The 26,218-nt window shown below is 35.7% G+C and overlaps 1 protein-coding gene across 3 annotated transcripts in view; it reads right to left on the reverse strand.

The window, feature by feature from the left end:
* CTNNA3 (catenin alpha 3) overlaps positions 1–26,218 on the reverse strand; it is a 1,797,739-nt gene that overhangs the window by 1,767,460 nt on the left and 4,061 nt on the right. Inside the window, exon 1 of one of the 3 annotated variants that reach the window (XM_032312381.1) lies at positions 8,605–8,691. The exons of the other annotated variants lie outside the window; for them this stretch is intronic. The gene's annotated coding sequence lies outside the window, so the exon portion shown is untranslated. Of the gene's footprint in view, positions 1–8,604; positions 8,692–26,218 lie in introns of those variants that run through there. 3 annotated transcript variants of the gene reach the window in all.

A 26,218-nucleotide genomic window follows, 5' to 3' on the forward strand; every position in this document is an offset into this window, starting at 1 on the left:
TAAAGATTAGGGCAGAAATATATGATATAGAAACGAAAAAATAATAAAAACGAGCAGATCAATGAAGCCAGGAGCTGGTTCAAGATCAACAAAATTCATAAACTGCTAACCAGACTTTAAAAAAAGAGAGGTGGGGGACTCAAATAAACAAATCACAAATCAGAGAGGAGAAAATAAATCACAAATCAGAAAGGAGAAATAACAACCAACTACAGAAATACAAATAATTGTAACACAATGTTATGAAAAATTATAGGTCTACCTATTAGACAACCTAGAAGAAATGGATAAATTCTTAGAAACATAAAACCTACCAAGCTGAAGCAGGAAGAAATAGAAAATTTGAATAGGCCAATTAACAGTAACAAAATTGAGTTGGTAATCAAAACACCTCCAACAAATAACTCCAGGACCAGATGCTTTCACATGCGAATTTCACCAAACATTTAAAGAAGAGTTAATACATATTCTTATCAAACTATTATTTTAAAAAATATAGAAAATGAAGGAAAACTTCCAAACTCACTCTATGAGGCTATATCAAAATCAGAAAAAGATACCATAACAAAAAAATAAAAAGAGAGAGAGAGAGAAAGAGAAAGAGAGAGAACTATAGAACTATAGGCTGATATCTCTGATGAACATAGATGCAAAAATTCTCAACTAAATACTAGCAAACCAAATCCAACAATATATTTTTTAAAACATACATTACCATCAAGTGGGATTTATTCCTGGAATGCAAGGTGGTTCAATATTCACAAATGAATCAATGTGATACACCACATTAATAAAAGAAAGGATAAGAACCATATGATCATTTCAATAGATGCATTAAAAGCATTTGACAAAGTTCAGCATCCATTCATGACAAAAATCCTCAACAAAGTAGGTCTAGAGGAAACATACCTCAAGATAATAAAGGCCATCTATGAAAAACCCACCACTAACAACACCCTTGATGGGGAAAAACTGAGATGTTTTCCTCTATGATCAGGAACAAGACAGGGACGTCCATCTCACGATCACTATTTAACACAGTAGTAGAAGTCTTAGCCTCAGCAACCAGACAACAAAAATTAATAAAAGGCATCCAAATCAAAAAGGAAGGAGTAAAACTTTCACTATTTACAGAAGACATGATACTCTATTAAGAAAACCCAAAAGACTCCACCAAAAACTACTAGAACTGACAATGATTCAGTAAAGGCACAGCTACAGAATCAATGTATAGAAATCTGCTGCATTCCTATATGCCAATAATGAAGCAGCAGAAAGAGAAATTAAGAAAACCACCCCACTTACAATTGCACCAAAAATTAAATATCTAGGAATAAACTTAAGAGAAAAAGAGGTGAAAGACCTGTACTCTGAAAACTATAAAACACTGATGAAACACTGATGAAAGAAATTCAAGATGACATAAAGAAATAGAAAGACATTCCATGCTCAAGGGTTGGAAGAATAAATATTGCTAAAATGTCTATGCTAAGGCTAAGCAATCTACACATTTAATGCAATCCCTACCAAAATACCAATGGCATTTTTCATAGAACTAGAACAAACCTAAAATTTGTACAGAGCCACAAAAGACCTCAAACAGCCAAAGCTACATTGAAAAAGAAAAACAAAACTGGAGGTATCATAATTCCAGACCTCAAGTTATAGTGCAAAGTTGTAGTAATCAAAACATGATACTGGAACAAAAACGGACACATATATCAATGGAACAGACTAGAAAATCCAGTAATAAACTCACAATTATATGGTCAATTAATCTTCAATGAAGTAGGAAAGAATATCCAATAGTAAAAAGACAGTCTCTTCCACAAATGGTGTTGGGAAAACTGGACAGCAACATGCAAAAGAATGTAACTGAACCACTTTCTTTTTTTTTTTTTTTTTTTTTTTAAAGATTTTATTTATTTATTTGACAGAGAGAAATCACAAGTAGATGGAGAGGCAGGCAGAGAGAGAGAGAGGGAAGCAGGCTCTCTGCTGAGCAGGGAGCCCGATGCGGGACTCGATCCCAGGACCCTGAGATCATGACCTGAGCCAAAGGCAGCGGCTTAACCCACTGAGCCACCCAGGCGCCCCCTGAACCACTTTCTTATACCATACACAAAAATAAATTCAAAATGGATTAAAGACCTAAATGTGAGACCTGAAACCATAAAAATCTTTAAAAGAGCACAGGCAACAATTTCTCTGACATTGACCATAGCAACATTTTTCTAGATGCATCTCCTAAGGCATGGGAAACAAAAGCAAAAATAAATTACTGGGACTCCCACAAAATAAAAGCTTTCTGCACAGTGAAGGAAACAATTAACAGAACTAAAAGACAACCTATGAAATAGGAGAAGATGTTTGCAAACAACATATACAATAAGGGATTAGTATCCAAAATAGATAAAGAACTGATAAAACTGAACATGCAAAAAAAATTCCAATTAAAAAACAGGCAGAAGTAAACAGACATATCTCCAAAAAAGATATTCCAATGGCTAACAGACATATGGAAAGATGCTCAACATGACTCATCAGCAGGGAAATGCAAATCAAGACCACATGAGATGTCACCTCACACCTGTCAAAATGGTTAAAATAAAAAACACAAGAAGTAAGTGTTGGCAAGGATATGGAGAAAAGGGAACCCTCATTCACTGTTGGGGCAAATGTAAACTGGTGGAGCCCACTGTGGAAAACAATATAGAAGTTCCTCAAAAGGTTAAAAATAGAATTGCTCTACAATCCAGTAATCTCACTACTGGGTACTTACAAAAACTTCATTTTACCCAACTAATTCAAAGGCATACATGCACTCCCATGTTTACTGCAGCATTACTTACAATAGCCAAATTATGGAAATGGGCCAACTGTCTATCAGTAGATGAATGGATAAAGAAGGTATATACACATACATGCCTACATACATTGAAATATTATTCAGCCAGAAGAATGAACAAAATATTGCCATTTGCAACAACATAAATGGAGCTAGAAAGTATAACGTTAAGTGAAAAAAGTCAGTCAAAGAAAGACAAATACTATATGATTTCACTCACATATGGAACTTAAGAAACATAACAAATGAGCAAAGGAAAAAAACGAGAGAGAGAGAGAGACAAACCAAGAAACATGTTCTTAACTATAGACAACAAACAGATGGTTACCAGAAGGGAGGTGGGTACAGAAATCTCACTTCTAGATATCTACTCCAAAAATAAAAACTAATGCATGCCCGAAGTAATTCATTGTACCAATTAATTTCAAGTGACTTCAAAACACAGTATTTTTACTCTAATCCTTAAAAGGATATCCTCTAGGAAAAAAAGAATGGCAAAGTAATCTTCAGCTGCATTTAGTACTCTTATTAAATACATGTAATATATTCTTACAAATTCTTATATATATGCACACATACATATATATATAAACTTACATACCTAGGTATACTCACACACATTATGATAAAGCAATTATATTCATGTTATTAGGAAATAAGATTCTAGCATAAGAAAAATAGATACAAATATTAAATCAGAAAATTTACATGTAAATCCTGTTATCTTATATTGAACTGGAATTATCAGTATGATCTTATTATATATTTTTCTCCTCCTAAAAAATACCAATTTCCTAGCTCCATTCACAAAATAAAAAGGAAGTGGGAGTGGCAACAGCAACCCAGTACATAGATTGTGTTTCCTAAATACTATTTCCCACTAAAAGGACCCAAGCTTCTCAAAGAAAATGCTGGTTGAAGATCTGGGGCAGGAAATATAAAAAATCAGCCTAAAACATCTTACCTAAAACATAAAAACCACTTGGATTTGTCAAGAGGCTCAGGACCCAAGTTAAAGGTATTCTCACTGACCAAAAATGGGAAGTTTGACCATCAAAAGAATAAAGATTGCAATATCTTTTGCAATCTTTATCCATTGCAAATAAAGATTGCAATAAAGATAAAGATCTTTATCTATTGCAAATAAAGATTGCAATAAAACATGCATAAAAATTAGTTCAGAAAACAAAAACTCACTGGTTACCTTTCAAAGTTGCTAGGACACCATCCTATTTTTCTGAAAACTAATAAAGAATGAGAAATAGTCAAGTATTTTCCTGATTTTCTGGCATGAACTATACTTTAAAGGAATATTCTAAAATTCTTTATAGAGTAATCCCAACCAATAAAACTAATTAAGAATTACAAAACACTAAAAATCACCATTTACAACCCCTTAGAAAATAACAATCTAGAAAATGATCATCAGTAAAAGTTAAAATCATTCAGTGAATGATTAATAGGGAACTTTGAGAATCAGACTTACAGAGCCTGAACGTGCTGATCAAATTTAATGTCACCAAATGTGACACAATTCAGACTCTATGGTTCCTGACGTGACACAATGGGAAGTACTCATCATCCACACAGTATTCTTGCCAAAAGAGTTAAAATTAAATCTAATCAAGACTTGTCTAACTACCACTTTACTGGAAGGAGGAATGTGTTAAGTGACATCACAAGGTTGCCATCACCCAAATCCAGAACATGAAAAATACTCCAAGACAAAATGACTTGGTTTCTTCAACTCACAGATGACATGGAAAAGAAGGAAAACTCTTAGGACCAGCCACTCAAAATTATGTCAATCCTGAATTCTGATTCCAAAATCCAACTATAAAAAGACATTTTTAAGCAGTTAAAATTAGACAGTCTCTACTTGATAATGCTAATATTTGTTAATTTTATTGGGCATGATAAGATGATTACATTTTCTTAAATCCTCATATATTAGACATAATATTAACATGGACAATTTATTTTCAACAAAAGTGCCAAAGTAGCTCAAGTTTCTTTTCAACAAATGGTGCTGAAATAATTGGGTATCATACATAAAACAAGAATCTCAAACCTTTTCTCACACCAGATGCAAAAATTTACTTGAAATAGATCACAGAGCTAGGGATAAGACAAAGCTATCAAACTTCTTAAAGAAAACATAGGAGAGGGGCGCCTGGGCGGCTCAGTGAGTTAAAGCCTCTGCCTTCAGCTCAGGTCATGATCCCAGGGTCCTGTGACCAAGCCCCACATTGGGGAGCCTGTTTCCTCCTCTCTCTGCTTGACTCTCTACCTACTTAAAAAAAAAAAAAAAGAAAGAAAGAATTCTTTAAAAAAAAAAAAAACATAAAACATAGGAGAAAACCTTTGTAATCTCAGGTTAGGCAAGGGTCTCTTAGATAAGACAACCAAAAGCAGGATTCATAAAAGAAAATATTGATAAACTGGACTTCAACAAAATTTAAAACTTTTGCTCTTTGAAAGACCATGTTAAGAAAATGAAAAGGTGGGGTGTCTGGGTGGTTCAGTGGGTTAAAACCTCTGCCTTCAGCTCAGGCCATGATCCCAGGGTCCTGGGATCGAGCCCCACATCGGGCTCTCTGCTCAGCGGGGAGCCTGCTTCCTCCTCTCTCTCTGCCTGCTTCTCTGCCTACTTGTGATCTCTGTCTGTCAAATAAATAAATTTTTAAAAATCTTAAAAAAAAAAAAAGAAAATGAAAAGGCAAGCCACAGACTGAGTCACAGTACTTTTAAAACCCATATATGATAAAGGTCCTTTATCCAGAAAATATAAAGAATACTTAGAAATCAATAATTTACATGAAAAACTATTCAATATCTTAAAATGGACAACACATTTGAAAAGACACTTCATTAAAGAAGATATATAGATGGTAATTAAGCACATGAAAAATGCTCAATATCAGTAGTCACTAGAGAAATGCAAATTAGAGTTACAATATATACTACTATACACCTACTGGAATGACTAAAATTAAAAAGACTATCAATACCCAAGCTAGCAAAGTTGAGAAGTAAATGGAAAGCTCATACATTGCTACTGAAAACAAAAATTGGTAGTTTCCTACAAAATTAAACATATACCCACCATATGACCTAGCAATTTCACTCCTTAAACATTTACCCAAGAGATATGAAAGCATATGTCCACATAGTGACCTATACACAAATGTTCATTTTGGCCTTATTCATAATAGTCAAAAACTTGAAAACTCAAATTTCCATTAACAAATAAATAAGCACTCTTGTAATACAATCATCCCATCATACTTTGTGCAAGAAAAAAGTAAACTACTGATAAATGCAACAACATGAATATGCTAAGTGAAAGGCATTATGCTAAGTGAAAGAATTACACAAAAGGAAGTTGTACGATTAACATTTACAGAATATTCCCAACCTCTCTCTTACATCATTCAGTTTATTTGGTGCCTTGACCCTATTTAACTTCCTGATTTTAAAACTGTTTGTTTGTTTGTGTGAGAGAACACAAGCAGAGGGAGAGAGAATCTCAAGCCAACTGAGCCACCCAGGCATGGCAATCCTATTTAACTTCCTAATAATATTTGCTTTGCAGCTTGCAAGCCTCTTTGGTGTCCAGTTTATCCTCAATGTCATTCTATGTACCTGATGTATTATGCGTACGATTCATATTTTTTTCTTGAAAGAACTCTAACTCAACCTGCATATGTGTTTACACTATAAAATTATAAAAACAAAAGCTTTGAGTATTTTTCTTTGTTTTTTCACTGCCCTTTAAAAAAATTATATCTTTTTTTATTTTATTTTATTTTTTTCAGTGTTCCAAGATTCATTGTTTATGCACCACACCCAGTGCTCCAAAATTATCATGTTTTATTGATCTTATTTCTAACAACAGAATTTTTAAAAAGGGGACCCAGTGATTGTCCATGATTCACATGTTAATTTGATTTCTGAGTATATCAGTAATGATACTTTGGCAAAGTTTTAACTGCTACAATTCTGTTCTTCAATACTCCTGGGTGAAAGCAATGAGTTTGCAAGCTTATTTTATTCACTACACAAGCTGGGTTTGGTATTGTGTGCAGTACAGAGCCCAAAGTCTCCAACACAGTATTGCATTTTGAGTATTTAAAGATCAAAGAACATTAAAGTCCTGTCTATTAACTCCCTCCTCCTAATCAACAATTTATTTCTCAGTTAGATAGATCCAGTTAATTTTGACCTAACATAAGTTGAAATTCAAGTTAAACTTACCACTAAATTGAAAGAGTAAAAGGAATGATGAAAGTAGCTTATCTCATTTACAACAAACTATTAAAAAAAATACTAGGACAAGATTCCTAGATTCACACAAAACTGCCAAATATATTTTACTTCAAACATTGTCTTGATCATGTCTGTTTTAATATGTAAATATTTTACCATATTTAGATAAAATACTGTTTCTAAAGAAGTAAACCTCTTAAATCTTTCTTCTGAATTAAGTGACAGACTCAATCTTTTTCTTCTCCTAGAAAACGTGGAGTCATACAAGCCCACGTAAATCAGTGCAAGGGTTAAAAAGGCAGCAGTTCTCCAATTTTTTCCCACCAAAACACAAGTGACATTTAAAGTGTATTTAATATTCACTGTCCAACGTGCTCTGCTCACTCCGAACTGCCACCTGCAGTAAGGAAGACAACTGGTTTGTATGAAATTCCCAGGAAAGATTTCTGTAACCCCGAATTTTCTCTCCCAGCTGTCTGTAATACACTAGTATCATAAAACCACAGTCAAAACCACTGCATTTTTTGCCTCATTCCTGACTCTGTTTTATATTCTTATGTTTGTTTTCCTTTCTTCTTTCACTCCACTTTTAATTTGTGCTATCTTGAGTTTCATATAGCCTTGTAAGTCACCTTAAATCCTTTCTAGAAGAAGAAACAAATAAATAATCATTCTATGTATCTGCAAAAGCAATCTCTTCTTGTTTACATTAGATAAAGCCTTAAAACTTTTAACTCCTTGCTGTCTCTTAACTATTCTCTACCATATTGAACACGGAAGTATCAAAATCCAAGTTCCTTCCTTTTTGTTTTTATCAATGCTTTGTTTGAAGATATTTAAGGCTGCATACAAAAAATACAGGAAAATCATCCATGCACAATTTAAGTTTAGAGGCCCGTGACAGAAATTAAACTGTTTTCACAAATAAAGAAACTGCTTGCTACACAACTTTAATGTGTAAAGAATGTAAAGATTCCAGTTCCTGGCATATATGATTACTCAAATAGTAATGGCTCGGTTACACAGCAGGAATTTTTAAATGCTCTGATGTAACACTACTATAGCTTGGGCAATGGCACATGAGCATTTGTTTTAGCGCTATTTTAAAAAATCACTAATACACACTCCATATAGCAGAACGGAGCCTCTGCTCAATTGAGTCTGCCTGAGTTGTTGTGAAAGAAAAAAATGTGTAAGAGAATCATATTTTTATCTAAATCTGAAATGCCCACTAATCTATTCAAAAAAGTAGACATTTATAAAATTGGAGCTTTCATAAAGTCTTTTAGAGTTTAGTGTTCTTAAAAGAAAAATTAGTATAAAAGTAATAAATGCACAGCATAGTAGCTTCTATTCATCCCATTTCATAGAAATAATGTCCTTTTACTTCCCCCAAAGCTATCTAACGAAGCAACAGAAAATCTATAATTATAGGATTTGCCTTACACAGCAAAATTTGATCTTAAAAAGTTGGACACTTCACTCACCTACTGCAGGACAGAGTATTACCCATATACAGATACTAAATCAATTGTCTAAGCAATTTCTTGTACTTAGAAATTCAGTGCCACTATTACGGCTCACAATTTGGCTTATGATGCATCTGTAAGCAAACAGCCTGACAAGCACCCTAGTGTATTTCAGGATGACTGACAGGACACAGTGGCTCAAGCAGAAAGGGGGGATGGGTGCTCTTAAAGCAATATGCCTATAAGAGTGACATCAAACAGGAGAATCAAACTTAAAACTGCATTTTCCAAATTTGCATGAAATAATGATATATTGTCCAGTATCAGCTTTTAAACATAACTTCTGTGTGCATTATATTCCCCAAACATTGTAAATTCCAAAGTAACCTTAAAAATTTAAAACACTGAAAGAAAAGTGTAAAACATGCGTGTTATATGATACCTCCCTGAACTTATCAAACTTCTAAATTACTTAAGAATATTCCAATTATTTTAAACAGAAATTGAGTCAGGGTACCTGGAGAAAAGTAGCTCTTATCTCCACTCTAGATATTTGCCAATCGCTCCTAAAAAAGTAACTTAACTGATGAAAGTAAATTAAATATCACAGTTGCTATCAAAAATAGGGATAGGAGAGCCATGTAGTTTGTCCCCTGCTGTGTTACTTCCCTGCGGCCTACTTCTGTGGTTAAAAAATAAATCAGAAGGGGCGCCTATATGGCTTAGTCTGTGGCTCAGTCAGTTAAGCATCTGCCTGCAGCTCAGGTCATGATCCCAGAGTCCTGGGATCAAACCCTGTTTTGGACTCCCTGCTCAGCAGGCAGTCTGCTTCTCCCTCCTTCTTCTTCTGCCCATCTCCCTGCTTGTTCTATCTCTTTTGCTCTCTCCTTCAAATAACTAAAATCTTAAAAAAAAAAAAAAAAAAAAGAGGCAGATTGGGGTGCCTGGGTGGCTCAGATGGTTAAGCATCTACCTGCTGTTCAGGTCATGATCTCCAGCTCCTGGGATTGAACCCCACGTCCAGCTCCTTGCTCAGTGGGGAGCCTGCTTCTGCCTCTGCCTGCCACTCCCCCTTCTTGTGCTCTGGCTCACTCTCTCTCTCTCATTCTGTCTCTCTCTCTCTCTCTCAAATGAATAAACAAAATCTGAAATAAATAAATAAATTTTTTAAAGCAGAGCAGAAGTTTAGGAAATTTCAATTATGGATATTTCCATATTAGTTTCACTTCAGAAAATATTTATTTAAGTGATACATTGGCTTCAGTCTTCACATATGTAATTTTTCTATATTATTTCACAATACTCTGCACTGCTCAATCTTTTCTATAGCAATCAACCCTATTTTTAAAAAAGCTACTCATTTTTAAACGTAATCCCTAATTTGGCCAGCAGAGGGTACCATTTGATCCTGAAAAACCAAAGTATTGCATCCAATGACATTTATTTTTATACTTGAACTAGAAACTGGGACATACCATCTCAAACTTCCTTATTAAATGTGTTCAGAAATGTCCCATTTGAGGGGTGCCTGGGTGGCTCAGTTGGTTGGGCGGCTTCCTTGGACTCAGGTCATGATCCTGGAGTCCCAAATGGGGTTTCCTGCTCAAAGGAGAGTCTTCTCCCTTTGACCCTTCTCCCTTTCTTGCTCTCTCTCATTTTCTCTCTCTTAAATAAATGGATAAAATTGTTTTTAAAAAAATGTTTACAAAAAAAAGTCCCATTTGATTTTGCCCATATAAATTTGACTTTCGCAGAGCCCATATTAATGTTTAAAACTTCTCATCTGTGACAAAGTCTATTATTATTTCTTCCTCAGTCAGCTCAATCAGATGCATCCTCATGGTAATGAAAGGAAGGCTAAGAAGTAGAATTTGGTTCAATGATCAAAATGACTTTCTACAACCCTAGATTTTTCTGGGGGGAAAAAAAGGAAACAAAGAAATAAAAACTCTACATAAAGATTAAAAGTTCCATTAGAAAATCCAAAACAAATGCAAAAGAAAATAGAACTACACTATAATACAGGATAATTCCTCTTAAAAATTACATATACATTTGTAAAATGTTTAACTAATATTTTCCAAATGCTTTGTTTGGTATCTGCTATTTGTCCATTATATGTTAGGAGCTATAGGTTAATTTTACAAGACGGGTTCCTGTTTTCACAGCATTATTATATTTCTCATGACCATACAATGTTATGGCTAACAAAGTCCTCATACAAGCTACAAATTCCTTATTTTACAACTTCAATTTGGAAAAGTGTGAACACTGACTTGCCTGATTTACTCTTAAAGATTTTACCATCTCAATAGCCAAAATCATTAACAACCACAAATTTATCTTGACTGAAGATAAAAATTTTCTATGCTTCTCTGAAGCTATTATCACAAACATTAAGTTTACTAAATTAACTTGACAAAAATAAAACAGATCTAAAGACTCGAAGAGTGATCTCTCTTTTCACGCTCCCAGTCTTACTACTAATGACACATCCTTTATGCTCAAGTATTACATTTTCCAGAGAGAAAAGAAATAATCATTTTCCTCCACAATTGTGATTCAAAATAGGAAATTATAGCTTCTTTTCCCATAAAAAAAATCCTATTTGTGATACTGAAAGCAAGTATTGAGTTCCACGCTCTATAAAATCATTTTTAATAACTAGATGTGTCCCTTTCTTTCCTCATATAATAACAAATGGTAACCATGTAAAAATCATCTTTTACACCTGGAAATAAAGTATAACACCACTTAATTGCTATGGATTCTTTCAGGAAATTTTGAATCTTTAATTTTCTAAACTGACACATTCCCTATAATATAAAGAGATACTTCAAATTATTTATCAAATTAACTTACAAGATATGCCTGCATAAGAAAACTGAAAAGTCAGTTTTGCAAGTAATTCATCCAAAAAAATCTAAAAACATCCAATTTTAGAATACACAGATAACTTTTTTGTTTTCATCTATTTAATTCCACTTTACTTTCCAACTGTGAGTTTGGTTCCTAACACAGGCTCTCCTAAAGTATGTTTCATTCAGCAATTTTTGATTCCCCAGGTGCCTTAAGAACCTACGTCTAATGGCCTTGTTAGTCTCTATTCTATTTGTGGCTAAAAAAATTTTTAAACAACAATGCATGGGGTAGGGGGACACAGAATAACCAGTCAATAGACACAATTTAAAATAATCCTTCTTACTTTTAGCAAAAATGCCTCCATACATTTATGTTCTATTTGGATTTTCAGTACACTTTTTAGATTTCATTTTATTTTTGTGTTTTTTTAATATACTTAATTTTATATTGAACATTACCTACTATTTCTCTAAACTACTGCAGTGCGCTCATAACAAATAATATTCACATCAGTGAGCAAGCTCTGACTCTGACGTACATTAGATATGATGAGTTTGAGGTCTGAGAGGCATGTGCAAATGGGTAATGTCCTATGGGCAGCTGACACGCAGAATCCTGAAGCTCAGGAGAAAATCAAGCCTAGAAAGAGAGATACAGTAACTACGCATCCATGTTACGCCCTAAACCATGAGATTAAATGAGCTCTTCCAAGTTTCAGAGGAGAGGAAGATAAGGCAGGCAAGGACCCACAAGTACCCACTAGAAAAAGGAAGAGAAGGAGAGAAATGAAAAGAAGAGGCAGAAACACGTGAAAACTGGGTTCAAATACAAGCTCTACTTTACTCTGCTTACCCATGTCTATTTTGATCCTTTTCCCCTGTTTTTCCCATGTTGTGAAATGTGACCTACAAAGGGGCCATGAAGGAGAATTGCTTATAAAAATTACCCATAGAATTTAATGGAGTGCTCTGTTCGGTGCTAAATAATTCACCAATTAATCACTGTTACTATGTGGAAAGATACTTTTCTCTTTGTAGAATTCTCCTTTTCCAAAACCAAATGCCACTGAATTTTTGAAGGGTGCTGAGAGGTAGCAAATTACCTATTTGATTTAAAAATGGAGGAAGAGTCATTAAGTCCACACATTTTTATTTAGCAAATCGAATCCCTTTCACCAAGGGAAGTAATCTACCCTATCCATGACAATAACTTATAATTAGGTAATAAGAAAACATAAAATTGAAGTGCTTAAGATTTGCTTCCAAAGTGTTAACAAATGCTTAAAAGAGAAAATGAAAGATACACTAACATATATTAATAACTGATCTATGTTTATTTAGAGGATTAGATACGGGATGGTAAAAGGACAGAATAGTGAACTAAAAGCAAAGGAATGACAATAAGTAAAAAATAGAAAACCTCCAGTCTTGTTCCCACATAAGACTTATGGAATCATGCCAACATGCTTCATTCCAGAGCAGACAGCCAGTCACTCGCTGAGGCTGCATTAGAGCAAAGGGAAGGAAATCCTTTCTCCCACTCTGCTCTCAAAGATAATAACAGAAAACTAGAGAATGATGGATTTCACTATCAAAAGGCCATGTTTATATAACTTGTGTCCCTCATTGGCTCTCTAAAGTCAAGTCTACTAAACTTGCATTATAGAGCAAAAGAAATATATGTACAAAGACAATCAATTTTGCAAAGCTCATAATATCTCCAAATTGTCCAAATACCTTTTACACTCACTAAACTTAAACTATAACATCATTCCCATCAGGCCTCCAATTGTAGAATAAAGCTCATCACTGGGTAAGGTTTAAAAAAGTAAACTCAGTCATAAGCATAATGATTCACATTTCTTCGACTCTAAACAATAACCATGCCCAACAGAGAGAGTAACTCACACACACATGCCCCAAACCATCCTAGCCTTTTCTGGGTCATGGATCGTGAAAGCACAGAATTAGATTGACATATCAATCGTGCTCCTTAGATAAAGTTCAACTGATGGAACGGGTCTGTGAAAAGCCTGTTTTATTTTGTTGTTGTTGTTGTCATATTGTCACATTCTATATCCCTTGCTTCAGTTCCATTCCACTCCTCCCCTCATATAGGCATCCCCTTACTAGTTAATGGATGCCCTTCTGGTCAACTTTCCATAACTCTTTTGATATTCATCTTTACAATGATATACAGCTTTTCAGATTTACATAAACAGTATTGTAATGTGAATCATTACAGTATTGTAATTCCTCTCTTTCTCCTTCTCTGTTTCTGTATCTCTCTGTTTCTATTTCTCTCTCTCCCCTACCTTTGTTTTTCTCTGTATGTCTCCTCCTACCCCAACATTGTGTTTTCATGATCTATCATGTTGAACTAAATAAGTAAATATAAATATATATTTAAATTGTTTTAATTTAATTGCATATATATAATTTTATTGCATATATAGGTTAGTTCAAGCAACATATAGTCCAGCTCTCTCTTACCCTTCATGGCAATGGAAGCAGGACATTAGATTTCCCAGACTTCTCTGCAACTCAGAATGGCATGTGACAAATTCTGGCCAATAAGGTGACAGCAGATGTCTGCTGAGATGTCTTCTGGCAAAACTTTTTCTTTCCCTATAAAAAGGGAATCAGAGGGGCGCCTGGGTGGCTCAGTGGGTTAAAGCCTCTGCTTTCGGCTCAGGTCATGATCCCAGGGTCCTGGGATCGAGCCCCGCATCGGGCTCTCTGCTCAGCAGGGAGCCTGCTTCCTCCTCTCTCTGAATGCCTCTCTGCCTACTTGTAATCTCTGTCAAATAAATAAATAAAATCTTTAAAAAAAAAAAAAAGAATCAGAATGTTGTTATGACCTTTAGTTCCTCCTTCTCCTATTTCTGGTATGATGCCTGCACATATAGCAGTGTTACTGCAAAGCTGAAGAGGAAAACTGACAGAGCAAAACTATAGAAAGAGCACAGGTCCTTGATGTCATCAGCTCTGAACTTCTTACCTATTTGTTATTTGAGAAAAATTAGTTCCCAATCAATTTAATTCATTTAGTTTATTTTCCCATTTATAGCATCCTATCAGATGCATTTATAAAGTATTTTATCTGTCGATATCCCTAGTCAAGAACATTTAGGTAGTATCCAACTCTTTGACATGGGAAACAACACTAGAATAAATACTTTCATACATGCTTCTTTTTATAGATATGCAAGAGTCCCTCTAACATATACACTCTGTTGCGGGCTGAACTGCATCCTCCCCACAATTTATATGTTTGTAATTCTAATTCCCTATTCTTTAGAATATAACTATATATAGAAATAGGGCCTTTGAAGATGTGATTAAGTTAAAATAAAGCCATTAGGATGGGCCCTAATCCAATATGATCACTGTCCTTTAAGAAGAAATTAGGACGCAGACACCAAAAAGCGGTAATCATGTTGCAGATGCAGCAAAAAGGTAGCCATGAATAAGTCAAGAAGAGAGGCCTCAGGAGAAACCAAATTTAGCAGCACCTTGATCTTGGACTTTTAACCTTTAGACTATAAGAAAACAAATTTCTATTTTTTAAGCCACCCAGTCTTTGATACTTTATAATGGCAGCCCTAGCAAACTAATACAATTTGGCAGTAGAATTTCTGGGTCAGAACGCATTTGAATAGTCAATTTCAACAAATATTACCAAATTGGTCTCCAAAATAATATGACCAGCAGAACATGTAGGTTTGTTCACATGTTCCCATCTCCTCCTGAGCACAAGATATTGCAGGACATTTCAACTTTCTCCAACACAGGAAGTACGAAGTGGGCCTCATTGTTGTCTTAACTTAATTGCATTTTTGATTACCAATGTGACTGGTGATCTATTTTGGGTTGACTAGACAGCCATTCATTGAACTGTTTACTTATACTTTTTATCCATTTTTCTCCTAGGTGGCCTATTTTTCTCACTGATTTCTAAGAATTCCCTATACATTCTATATATAATCTTTTGTCAGTAATAATCCCTGAAAATATCCTCTCCCTGCTTAATATGTCTCTCTTTGTATCCATAAAGATCCTACCATCTACATATTAAAGTTCCATTTGTTTTGAATCTTTACAGATACTAGGTTATTACTATACATCAATTTTTACCAATCTCATAGGTACGATAAGGTACACCATTATTTTAATCTGTATTTATCTAGTAACTAGTGAAACAAGCTAAATATCTTTTCATTTATCTATTGGTCATTCTAATATTCTCTTCTGTGAATTACTTTTTCCCTTATCATTGACCCATTTCTCTATTATTCTTTTCCTTATTAATTTTTAAATAATTCTTTATAAAATCCAGAGCGCCTGGGTGGCTCAGTCAGTTAAGCATCTGTCTTCGATTCGGGGCGTGATTCCAGGGTCCTGAGATTAAGCCCTGCAACAGGCTCCCTGCTCAGTGGGTAGTCTGCTTCTCCCTCCCCCTCTCCCTCTGCCTGTTCCTGCTCTCTTAAGCTCATCCTTTCTCTCAAATAAATACATGAAATCTTAAAAAAAAATTATTTCTAAAAATCTTATACTAAGTCATTTTTGTTTAATGGTCTATGAGTTGCTATTTCCATAATAATACTACATAACCAAACACCTAAAACTCAGTGGCACAAAAGGTTTATTCTCTCTTGTGCATTTTTAGGTGGTTAGGTTGGCTAATCCAAGATGGGCCTGGCTGGGCTTACTCCAAGATACAGTTTTGGAATCTAAATCTGTTGTACATGTTTCTCATCCTTCTTAGACAAGTAAGCTACCAGGAGCATGTTCTTCCCATGGCAACAACAAAAATACAAGAAGGGCAAGTGGAAAAGTACAAACTAAAACTACTTCCCATTTGTCAGACTGACAGGGTAACTCTCTTATCCCTCAAATTGTTCAAGAACTCCAGAGCCCTCTTGACCCCCATACCTCAGAGACAGAAAATTAGAGAATATGATTCTCAAGTGGGCCCTGTTGAAGGCTGCCAGTGTTCTGCTCCCAGCACACAGTTTACTGATGAAAACTGATCCCCTGAAGTCCAGTGTGACCTTTTTGCCTGCTGCACTCTTGCCTTTGCGGCTACAATTACCGACATTGGCCCCAGTGGTTCCTCAGGAAAGAACAAGCTTGCTCCCTCAGAGGTATGGCATGACATCCACACTTACAGCCTCAGTTCACTAAACATGGTGGTTCCGTCAGGAGGGCCTTCTGCCTCCTTCTGCCTCCAATCACTCACAAGCCCAAACAGCTTCTCCCACCAGGTAACGCAGGCCATAAAAAGGATTCTAGCTCAAGTTCTCTGATGTTCTTTCTTATTAGGTTCTTTCTTATCCAGGACCAGTTCAATGCATTAAAAAGTTTCTAGTAATAAACACATTGTAAAAGAAAGAAGTCCAGGTCTTCATTCTTTTCCTCTCTGAAGGCCCCCAGACTCTACGATTTTCTTCCACTCCTCCCAGTCTTGACCAGCCTTTCAGGTGAAGGAAGACTGGAAAGGATAACCTTTATCAGATCAGAAAAAGACTCTCCTACACCAGTACCTCAGAAACCAAAGGATAAATATCTCACAATGATTTAAAAACACTGGGGGACACCTTATGGCTGCTACATAAAATACAAAATTTCCAGTTAACTTTGAATTTCAGAGAAATAATGAATAATTTTCCAGCATAAGCATGCCCTATGCAACATTTGGGACATATTTATACTTAAAAAAACTATTGCTTGTTTATCTGAAATTCAAACCTCTGTATCTTGTATTTTGCTAAATCTGGCCATTCTTATTTTCTATATTTCATGAATGGGATAAATTGGGGGGAGGGACAACTAAAACTCCCTTGTACCTAAACTTAAAGCAACCACAGAGCCAGGCCCTCATATCCTGACATCCTATCAGAGAACTAAGGCTGATAGAACCAACCAAAACACCAGTTCTCACCCCATTACTGCAAAGAAAGGAGCCGCTTTTTAGATAACCAGGTGTGTTTCCTGGTCACCTCCCAGCAATACATTTCTAAATATACTCTGCTGGAAGATCTTTGTTCCCAGAAATGCAATATGGGATATAAGGAGAGAAAGGAAGAATGACATATATTGTGCCCTGAGATATGAGAGCCCAAAAGGAGGGCCACAGACACAAGAAAAACAATGGCAGAAGGGTATTCTAGAGATTAGGTTTTATGCATCTCTCTTAGAAAAATGAATCCAAATTGCTTTCAATTATTTAGGGTTAAATTCACCCCCCACTTGATCCATATTTGATCCAGTAAAGGAACTTGATCCATATTTGACCCAGTAAAGGATCAAATATGGATCCAGTAAAGAATCAAATAATATGAATAAGAGAATAGCTGCCCCAGTGGGTATGTATCTTCTGTAATCCAGAAATATACTGAGATTTAAGAGAGAAGAGATTTAAAATTTAAGAAATTCTGTAATTCAAAGTTGATAGTGATTAAGCTCAAAGAGGATATACATAGCTCACTTATGATAAACACCACAAAATCTCATCTTTTAAAAACAAGCAGACAGAAAAAAATCCAAAATCAAAAGTCTATATAGCATAAGAGTAAGACAATATCTTGAAGATACCAAGGGAAATCATCCTCAACAGAAAATTTAGACTACATCTACACTGTGCTCTCAGTGAAATACCCAAACACACAAATTCTAGGACAGAAGTGACAGAGAGACCAAATAAAATGAAAAAGAAAACTGAAGTGAGAGGTCAAAATCAAGAGACCTAGCAAAGATTAAAAAAAATTTAAAAATCAGCAAAACCAAAAAAAGCAAATTAATTTAAAAGTCACAATTGGAGAAACGACTCTTATCCTTTATTGGCTGCCTCTATATCAGCCAATTCCACATCCAAAGAGCAAAAGAACCAAGGAATAGAACTGCTCCCCTAGACTTAATTCTTACCAACAAAGAGAAATATGTGAGTGAAGTGAAAGTGACAGGAACCTTGGGGAAAACTGAACAGATCACCTTAGAGTTCGCAGCAGTCAAGGAAGAAAACACAAGGCAAAGTAAGACAAGTATCTTAGATTGTTGAGCAGTTCAGAGAAAATATAAGCATGTTCCAGAGCCAGAGATTCTAAAATGAAAGGTAGGTCAAAAAATAAAGACCACTACAACAATCACATGAGGAAAATATGGGAAAGAACATCCGCAAATATGACTCAAGGTGGTGTACAAGGAGCTTTCTAAAGAGCTGAGATTTTCAAAGGACATACAAAAGAAGGAAGAAGGGAATGGGAAGAATGAACACATCAGGGCAGTATTGGCTTTTACTGACTAAACCTAAGATAAGCAAAGCCTTATGAAAAACACTCAAAACAATGTAAAAACTTGAGGTTGCGTTTGAGAAAGAAGGACAAGAAATGTACAACTGCTGGCCCCACTCTCAGGCGGAGTTCATGATACTGACAAACAACAGAGAGGAAGGAAGATTACAATATTTTGCCTTTGCTTTCAACCTGTCTGCCAAGGAGAATGCTCTTTACAACAAAAAGATTGTGCCAAGAGTCTTGAGAATAAATTAATGAACAAAAGACAATGAAAGAATATTTAACTGTTTAGATCAATGTCCATTTCCAGGTGTAGTCTATTGCAACAGGGTTTCTCACTCTCAGCACTACTGATACTTTAGGCTGGATAATTCTTTGTTGTGGGGGCTGTCATGTGAGTTGTAGGATGTTGAGCAGCATCCCTGGCCTTTACCCACGAAACACCAATAGCACCAGCCTCCCAGTTGTGAGAATCAAAAATGTCTCCAGACATTGCCAAATGTCCCCTGGGGAGCAAAAGTACCCTGGGTTGAGAACTACTATATTACAGAGCAGTGAAAAATTTGTACATATCATCACAGAATTATTGTTTGTATCTTTGAGTAATCACGGCATTGAGAACTGATGGATGTTGCCCCATATATCGGAAAGGTAGGCTCTAAAAATTAAAACCTGTAAATTTGATGTTGGTCCCCAAGAAATTTTAACATAGTATCAAAATTTTATTAATTAGAAGATGACAATGATCTAATGATATCTTGGTATAGTTTCATTAAGAGCTACTCATACTAATGAGGTTTAATTTTCTTCTCTTTTTTTTATATCATTGCTTAAAAAGGTGTATTAGTTTCATTAAAACTTTTTAAAATCTCTTAGGAAATCTCTCACAAGATAAATATAAGCTGTCTCATACACTGCTGGTCTCAGTGTGTATTGGTAAAATCTCTATTGAAGACATTCTGCCAATATGTGTAAAATTTTATATTTGTCTAAAAGACAAAGCAATGCCACTTTTAGGAATCTGAACACATGTATGTGAAGATGCATGTCAAGGATTGCAGTGTTGTTTGTGTTAATCAAAAAGCTAAAACAACCTAAATGTGCATCAATTAGGGACTTGTTAAATAAATTGTCATATATTCTTTCATTGGTATGACTTTAACTGTGACCAAAAGGGTCAGGAAAAGCCTTAGGAGATATACAAAATCCAAATGGATGTCATTTGCCTAGCAGTGGAAAGATACTAAAAATATTTAACCACCAGCATGGCTCAGGCTCCAACCAAAGTTTAGCCTGGAGAGGAGTCTTAGAAGGCCCCTTTTGTGCCAAATGCTTACCCTTTAATTGATGGGTCTAAGAAAGGTACCAGGCAAGACGCCAAGTAGAGGAAGACTACTAGTAGTGAGGAGAAGGGATACAAAGTATTTCATATTTTAACAATTTGTATGGCTTTACTGAGGAATATGAGTCCTCACCAATACACAGCAACATTAAAATATTCCAGTATAATGTGGGGCAATAAATTGGTTAAATTCAACCAAGCGGCAGCTATAATAAAGAGTGAAATAAATATATGTGTCCTGATACAGAATGATACATTAATTTTTTTTTTTTAATTTGCACCTGAAACTGGTAGCAGTTTGGGGGTCAGGACAGGAGGAAAATTTATTTTCATCGTACAACCCTTTGTGGCAGATGCAATAGGTGTGCAAACAACCCTTCCATCTCTGGCCCAGCTTCACGCCTCTAGATTTCAAAAACTAAATACAGCTTGGGTGAGATTATAAAAGGCTGCAGGCATCAGATAACTTCTGGGAAACCTGTGAGGGGAGCTTCTAGTGTCCAGCCCAAGAATCCAGAATGGTGGAAGCTAACACATCTCCAGGACTGTCTCTCAGGTACAGCTGGACATTTTTCCCGCCACATCGTCTTTGGCTGTTTCCCTGAGTCTCCTGGAGAGTCTATGAACTATCTAATGTCATTTATGAAACTCTGTAGACTGGTGGTTGCAATAAAGAACCTTAGCCAAAGCACCCTTTGTTAAAATTAAAATAGATGTGCAAATATAACTTATTCAGTTTAAAAGTTCATTTTTATAAAACAACAACAACAACAAATTTTAAGCATGCAAGCTGGACAGTGGTACAATTCTGACCTGAACACATCTGGCCAAAGAACCAAATCCAATATAGCCAGCCTAGAGATCTGGGTCTTAAAAGCCCATCTGAATGTAGGCTGTATCCCAACCACCAGATAAAATATTATACGAAGACTCATCTAGAAATTAACATTATGTGATCATATCTAGGAAAATCCTAATGGGGCAGAAAAGAGGCAAAGAAGGATTAATCCTTCCAGGTATTAAAACATGTCATAAAATGAAGTTATTTAGAAAGCAGGGATTGGAGGGCACCTGCATGGCTCCGTTAGTTAAGCGTCTGCCTTTGGCTCAAGTCACATGGTCCCAGGAATCTGGGATAGAGTCCTGCATTGGCTCTCTGCTCAGCGGGGTGTCGGCTTTTCCCTCTCCCTCTGACCCTCCCAGTCATGCGCTCACACACACTCGCTCACTCTTTCTCTCTCAAATAAATAAAATCTTTAAAAAAAAGTATGGATTGGATAAAAATGAGAATGTACTAGGGTGAGTGCTGTGAATTGTGTAAGACTGATGTATCACAGGCCTGCACCCCTGAAACAAAAAATACATTATATGTTAATAAAAATAAATAAATGAGTAAACAAATAAATAAAAATTAGATACAAATATTACTGCAACAGAAGAGAGAGTTGGGAAACAGACTAATTATAAATTTAGCTTATGATAAAGATGACATTTTAAATCGGCAGGAAAAAGAGTTATTCTTAAATAAATCATACTGGCTCAAATGAATAAACATTTGGATGAAAAATTAACATAAAACTGACTCCCAGGGGTGCCTGGGTGGCTCAGTGGGTTAAAGCCTCTGCCTTCAGCTCAGGTCACGATCCCAGGGTCCTGGGATCAAGCCCCGCATCAGGCTCTCTGCTCAGCAGGGAGCCTGCTTCCCCCTCTCTCTCTGCCTGCCTCTCTGCCTCCTTGTGATCTCTGTCTGTCAAATAAATAAATAAATCTTTAAAAAAAAAAAGAAAACTGACTCCCAGCCTCACTCCTTTGCTCAAAAGCAACTCCAGATGTAGCAAAGACTAAAATTCTGAAAGTATAAGTGAAATTATCTATAACACATTTTTGCATACTATTTGAAGCAAAAAGTCATTTAAAGGAATTACAAAACCCAGAAGTCATAAAAAAGAAGTTTAAAATTTTGAGTACAAAAATATTTTATTTTCTGCATTATTTAAAAATAAAACATAAAAGTCAAAAACTAAACAACAATTGGGGGGAAATACTTACAACATAGTAAAAAGACAAAAAATTAATGTGTTTAATTTACCATGGAGAAAGAAAAAGAAAAAATGGGCAAAGAATATAAAAAGGCAATTTATGTAAAAAGAAATTTTAAAATGGGCTAAATAATTATTTAAAAATTGCTCAACCTCCCTCATAACTAGTTAAATGCAAATCCAAAGAACAAGGTATATCACTTTTACCTATCAGACTGTCAAAAGTGAAATTTTTGAAGGAGTATCATCAGCGCTGGTTAGCATTGGGCACATAAGCTCTCAGCATACAGCTAGTGGGGATGTAAACTGATACAAATTTCTTGAAGAGATATATGAAAATAGCTGTCAAATTTTATATTCTGCATACTCTTAACCCTCTGATTTTTCCAATTAAAGATAATACTTAAATTTTAAAGTGAGCATTTCCAAACTTGTGCACCCACTCTAGAAAGCAGTATGGAGGTTCCTCAAAAAGTTAAATATAGAACTACCCTACCCCAGGATTTGCACTACTAGGTATTTACCCAAAGGATACAAAAATACAGATTCAAAGGGGAACATGCACCCCGATGTTTATAGCAGCATTATCAGCAATAGCCAAACTATGGAAAGAGCCCAAGTGCCTATCGACTGATGAATGGATAAAGAAGAAGTGGTATGTGTATACATACACACACACACAATATTAATCAGTCATCAAAAAGAATGGTATCTTGCCATGTGCAACAACATGTATTATGCTAAGTGAAATGTATTACGCTAAGTGAAATAGGTCAGTCAGAAAAAGACAAACACCATATGATTTCATTCATATGTGGAATTTAAGAAACAAAACAAATGAACATATGGGAAGGTGTAAAAAAGAGACAGAGAGGAAGCAAACCGTAAGAGACTCCTAACAGCAGAAAACAAAGTGAGGGTTGATGGAGGGAAGTGGGCAGGGACAGGCTAGATGGGTAATGGGTATTAAAGAGGGTACTTGTTGGGTGCATCTGCCTTCAGCTCAGGTCATGATCCCAGGGTCCTGGGATCAAGCCCTACATCGGGCTCCCTGCAGGGAGCCTGCTTCTCCCTCTCCCCCTGCTGCTCCCCTACTTGTGCTCACTCTCTCTCTCTATCAAATAAGTAAATAATTTTTTTTTCAAAAAAGGAGGGCATTTGTTATAAGGTACTAGATATTGTATGTAAGTGATGAATCACTGAATTCTACTCCTGAAACTATTATACTTTATGTTAACTATCTAGAACTTAAATAAAAATTTTAAAATAAATAGTAAAGCATTTCTTTAGACCCAGTAATTCTACTTCCAAGAGATTATCCTAAATATACACTCATAAAAGTACATCAAGATATAAGAACAATGGGCGCCTGGTTGGCTCAGTGGGTTAAGCGGCTGCCTTCGGCTCAAGTCATGATCTCAGGGTCCTGGGATCGAGTCCCGCATCAGGCTCCCTGCTGAGCAGAGAACCTGCTTCCTCCCCTCTCTCTCTCTGCCTGCCTCTCTGCCTACTTGTGATCTCTCTCTGTCAAATAAATAAATAAAATCTTTTTTAAAAAAAAAAGATATAAGAACAAGGATATTCCACACAACATAGCAACACGAAAAAACAAAAACTACTAAAAACAATATCTATCAATACACAATGGACTAAATGAATTATGCTACATCCATATAAAATACTATGAGGTTGAAAAGAATGATACAGGTCTACATGAATTACTATGCATCTGTATTAACTAAATAGAACTGCCCTAAGTGGGGGGAAAGGGCAGGTCAATATGTACAACATTATGCCTTTTTATCTTGACCTAAATTGGGATTCTGTAAACCAGCAAGAAGAGCATAATGTATGGATATTGCATAGGCAACCAACAGTGCCCATCACAGGTTATTTGATTCTGAGAACTAGTATTCCTTTGTTTCCTCATGCTAGAGAAAAAAGAATTGCTGGGTCTAATCGCAAAGTGAATCAATCTTGCAAACTCCCATGGAAATATGACCTATGACCCCCAGCCCTGGAATAAGATGGACACTGATACCACTCCTGGAGAATCACTGAGAAATTGGCTTTATTTCCTACTCTCCCTTCATCCCCAGCCACAAACAAACACACGTTAGAGGTCAGAGTCTTTATTGGATTCACGAGTATCTATCCCTAGCACTAAGAATAATGTCTGCTACTCAAGTCATCTAAAATGAGTGAGTTAATTACTTCCAAAGCCACTATCAGAGGAGACTCCACATAGTACTTTCAGCAACCCTGCCTCAGTCACTCTGAGGGTTCTCAGTGAACTAACCCAGGGCCACTTTGCATTAATACCAGAAACCTTATCAACTGAGACCTGGTAATTCATTTATCATCTATTTAATTGTACACCTCCATCCCAATTCTTTATGCCAAATGCATAGACTGAGGAGATAAATGTTGTACAGTGTAATTTAAGCAATGCTACTCAAAGCACAAGTCTGCAACCATATAAGGAGCTTGCAAGGATGTAAATGAATGACTATTTCCTTCATCTAAAAAGTCTTGCTACAAAGTCAAAGAGCATAGATGACTTAGATTCCGTTAGAAACTTCTCCTTTCATGGACCAGTAACAGACTGAGAACTGCTGATCATATGTTGAACACAGCTAATGTAGAGCCTGAAATGCTTGAGTTCCAGTAAATGAGGAACTTTCCTTGCACTCAACATTGCCTTCTCATCAAATCTATTTCCCCACTGATGGAGGGACCTGAAGCAGCCCAAGTATATTGGCTGGGAGAATGAAGACGGGAAAAAGAGGTCCAGGAGGGAGGAGGGGGTGCCAAATAAATTTGACCTAAATTACAATTTGGCACATAGGAACTCAAAACAATTTCTCAAACCATGGAAGCTAGTGATTAAATTGGTAGCAGATTAAATTGGCTGTGTCCCAGGCACCAATAACATTGTTAAAAACAGTAATTAAGTATGGGAAAATCATGTGCAATAGCTAATAGTCCTGTTCACTTTAAAAAATTCTGTAATCTCAAGTATCTGTCACTTTCCATTAGATCTGCAACTTGACTACACTCAGGAGTTCTGCCCCACGGTACCATATCACTTAAAATCTAGTATCTGAACAAAAATCTGAAAATCACACTTTTTGAGTCTCTAGACTAACATTTCCAAGAGCCAACGATCCATAAGCAAACGCTATTTTTTAAGTCTTCATTACAAAGTACCTAAGTTTCTCTTCAGGCAAGACTGAACTGCCAACTTCTCAAATCTTAATCCCTTCTATCCCAAAGCAAGAGTAACAACACACCAACAGAGGTTCACAGGAATTAGAGAAGGAAACTCCCATCCTTCCATAGCTTTGGTCTTCCTCTAAATATCACAGAAAAAGAAAACTTCACAATTTAAAAAAAAACTTTTAATACAGACAAAACATATTCTTTAAGAATTCACAACCCTATACCTCACCTCCCCTCCCACCAAATAATCTCTCTACTCTCTCTAATTTGATTTCTCTGGATAGCCACTCCCTCCAAAAAATCAAATAGTTTTACTGACCTCCAATTCCTTAGCTTTTTGTCTTCAGTATAATCTATTTCTACAACCATAACTCCCAAATTCAACAATAACAAATTAAAACTTCATCTCTTCCCTGACTCCAGCTCTAGAATGCCCTATTCCATTCTCATGTTTCCCTAAGTAGAAAAACCCAATACTGAATTTCTGCTCTTGTATGTGCCCTCTATCAGTTTTTCTTTCACTGTGCTATCTATACATTTTCTCTAAATACTTCTAATTTCTCCCAACATTTATTGTAACTGAAGTATTTATCCTTAATTCTATTTCTTTGTCACAGCTGGATCATAAAATTCATATAAATCAGAATCATGTATAGATGCTCCTTTAACAGAAGTCATTTATAAATTCTACTGTTCTAAAGTCCAAAACAACATGGTCAATAACAGTATCTGTTGGTTTCAGGCAGAATTGAAGCATTTTCCTCACATGTAGCTTTGTTGATATCTGTAAAGTTGGTAAATTGAAATTCTGTCCTTCCAAACACTTAGTATATTGCAATCTACATACCTGATAACGATGTTTTACATATCAGA

Source organism: Mustela erminea, chromosome 14, assembly GCF_009829155.1.
Source record: "Mustela erminea isolate mMusErm1 chromosome 14, mMusErm1.Pri, whole genome shotgun sequence".
NCBI classification, from domain to species: Eukaryota; Metazoa; Chordata; class Mammalia; order Carnivora; family Mustelidae; genus Mustela; species Mustela erminea.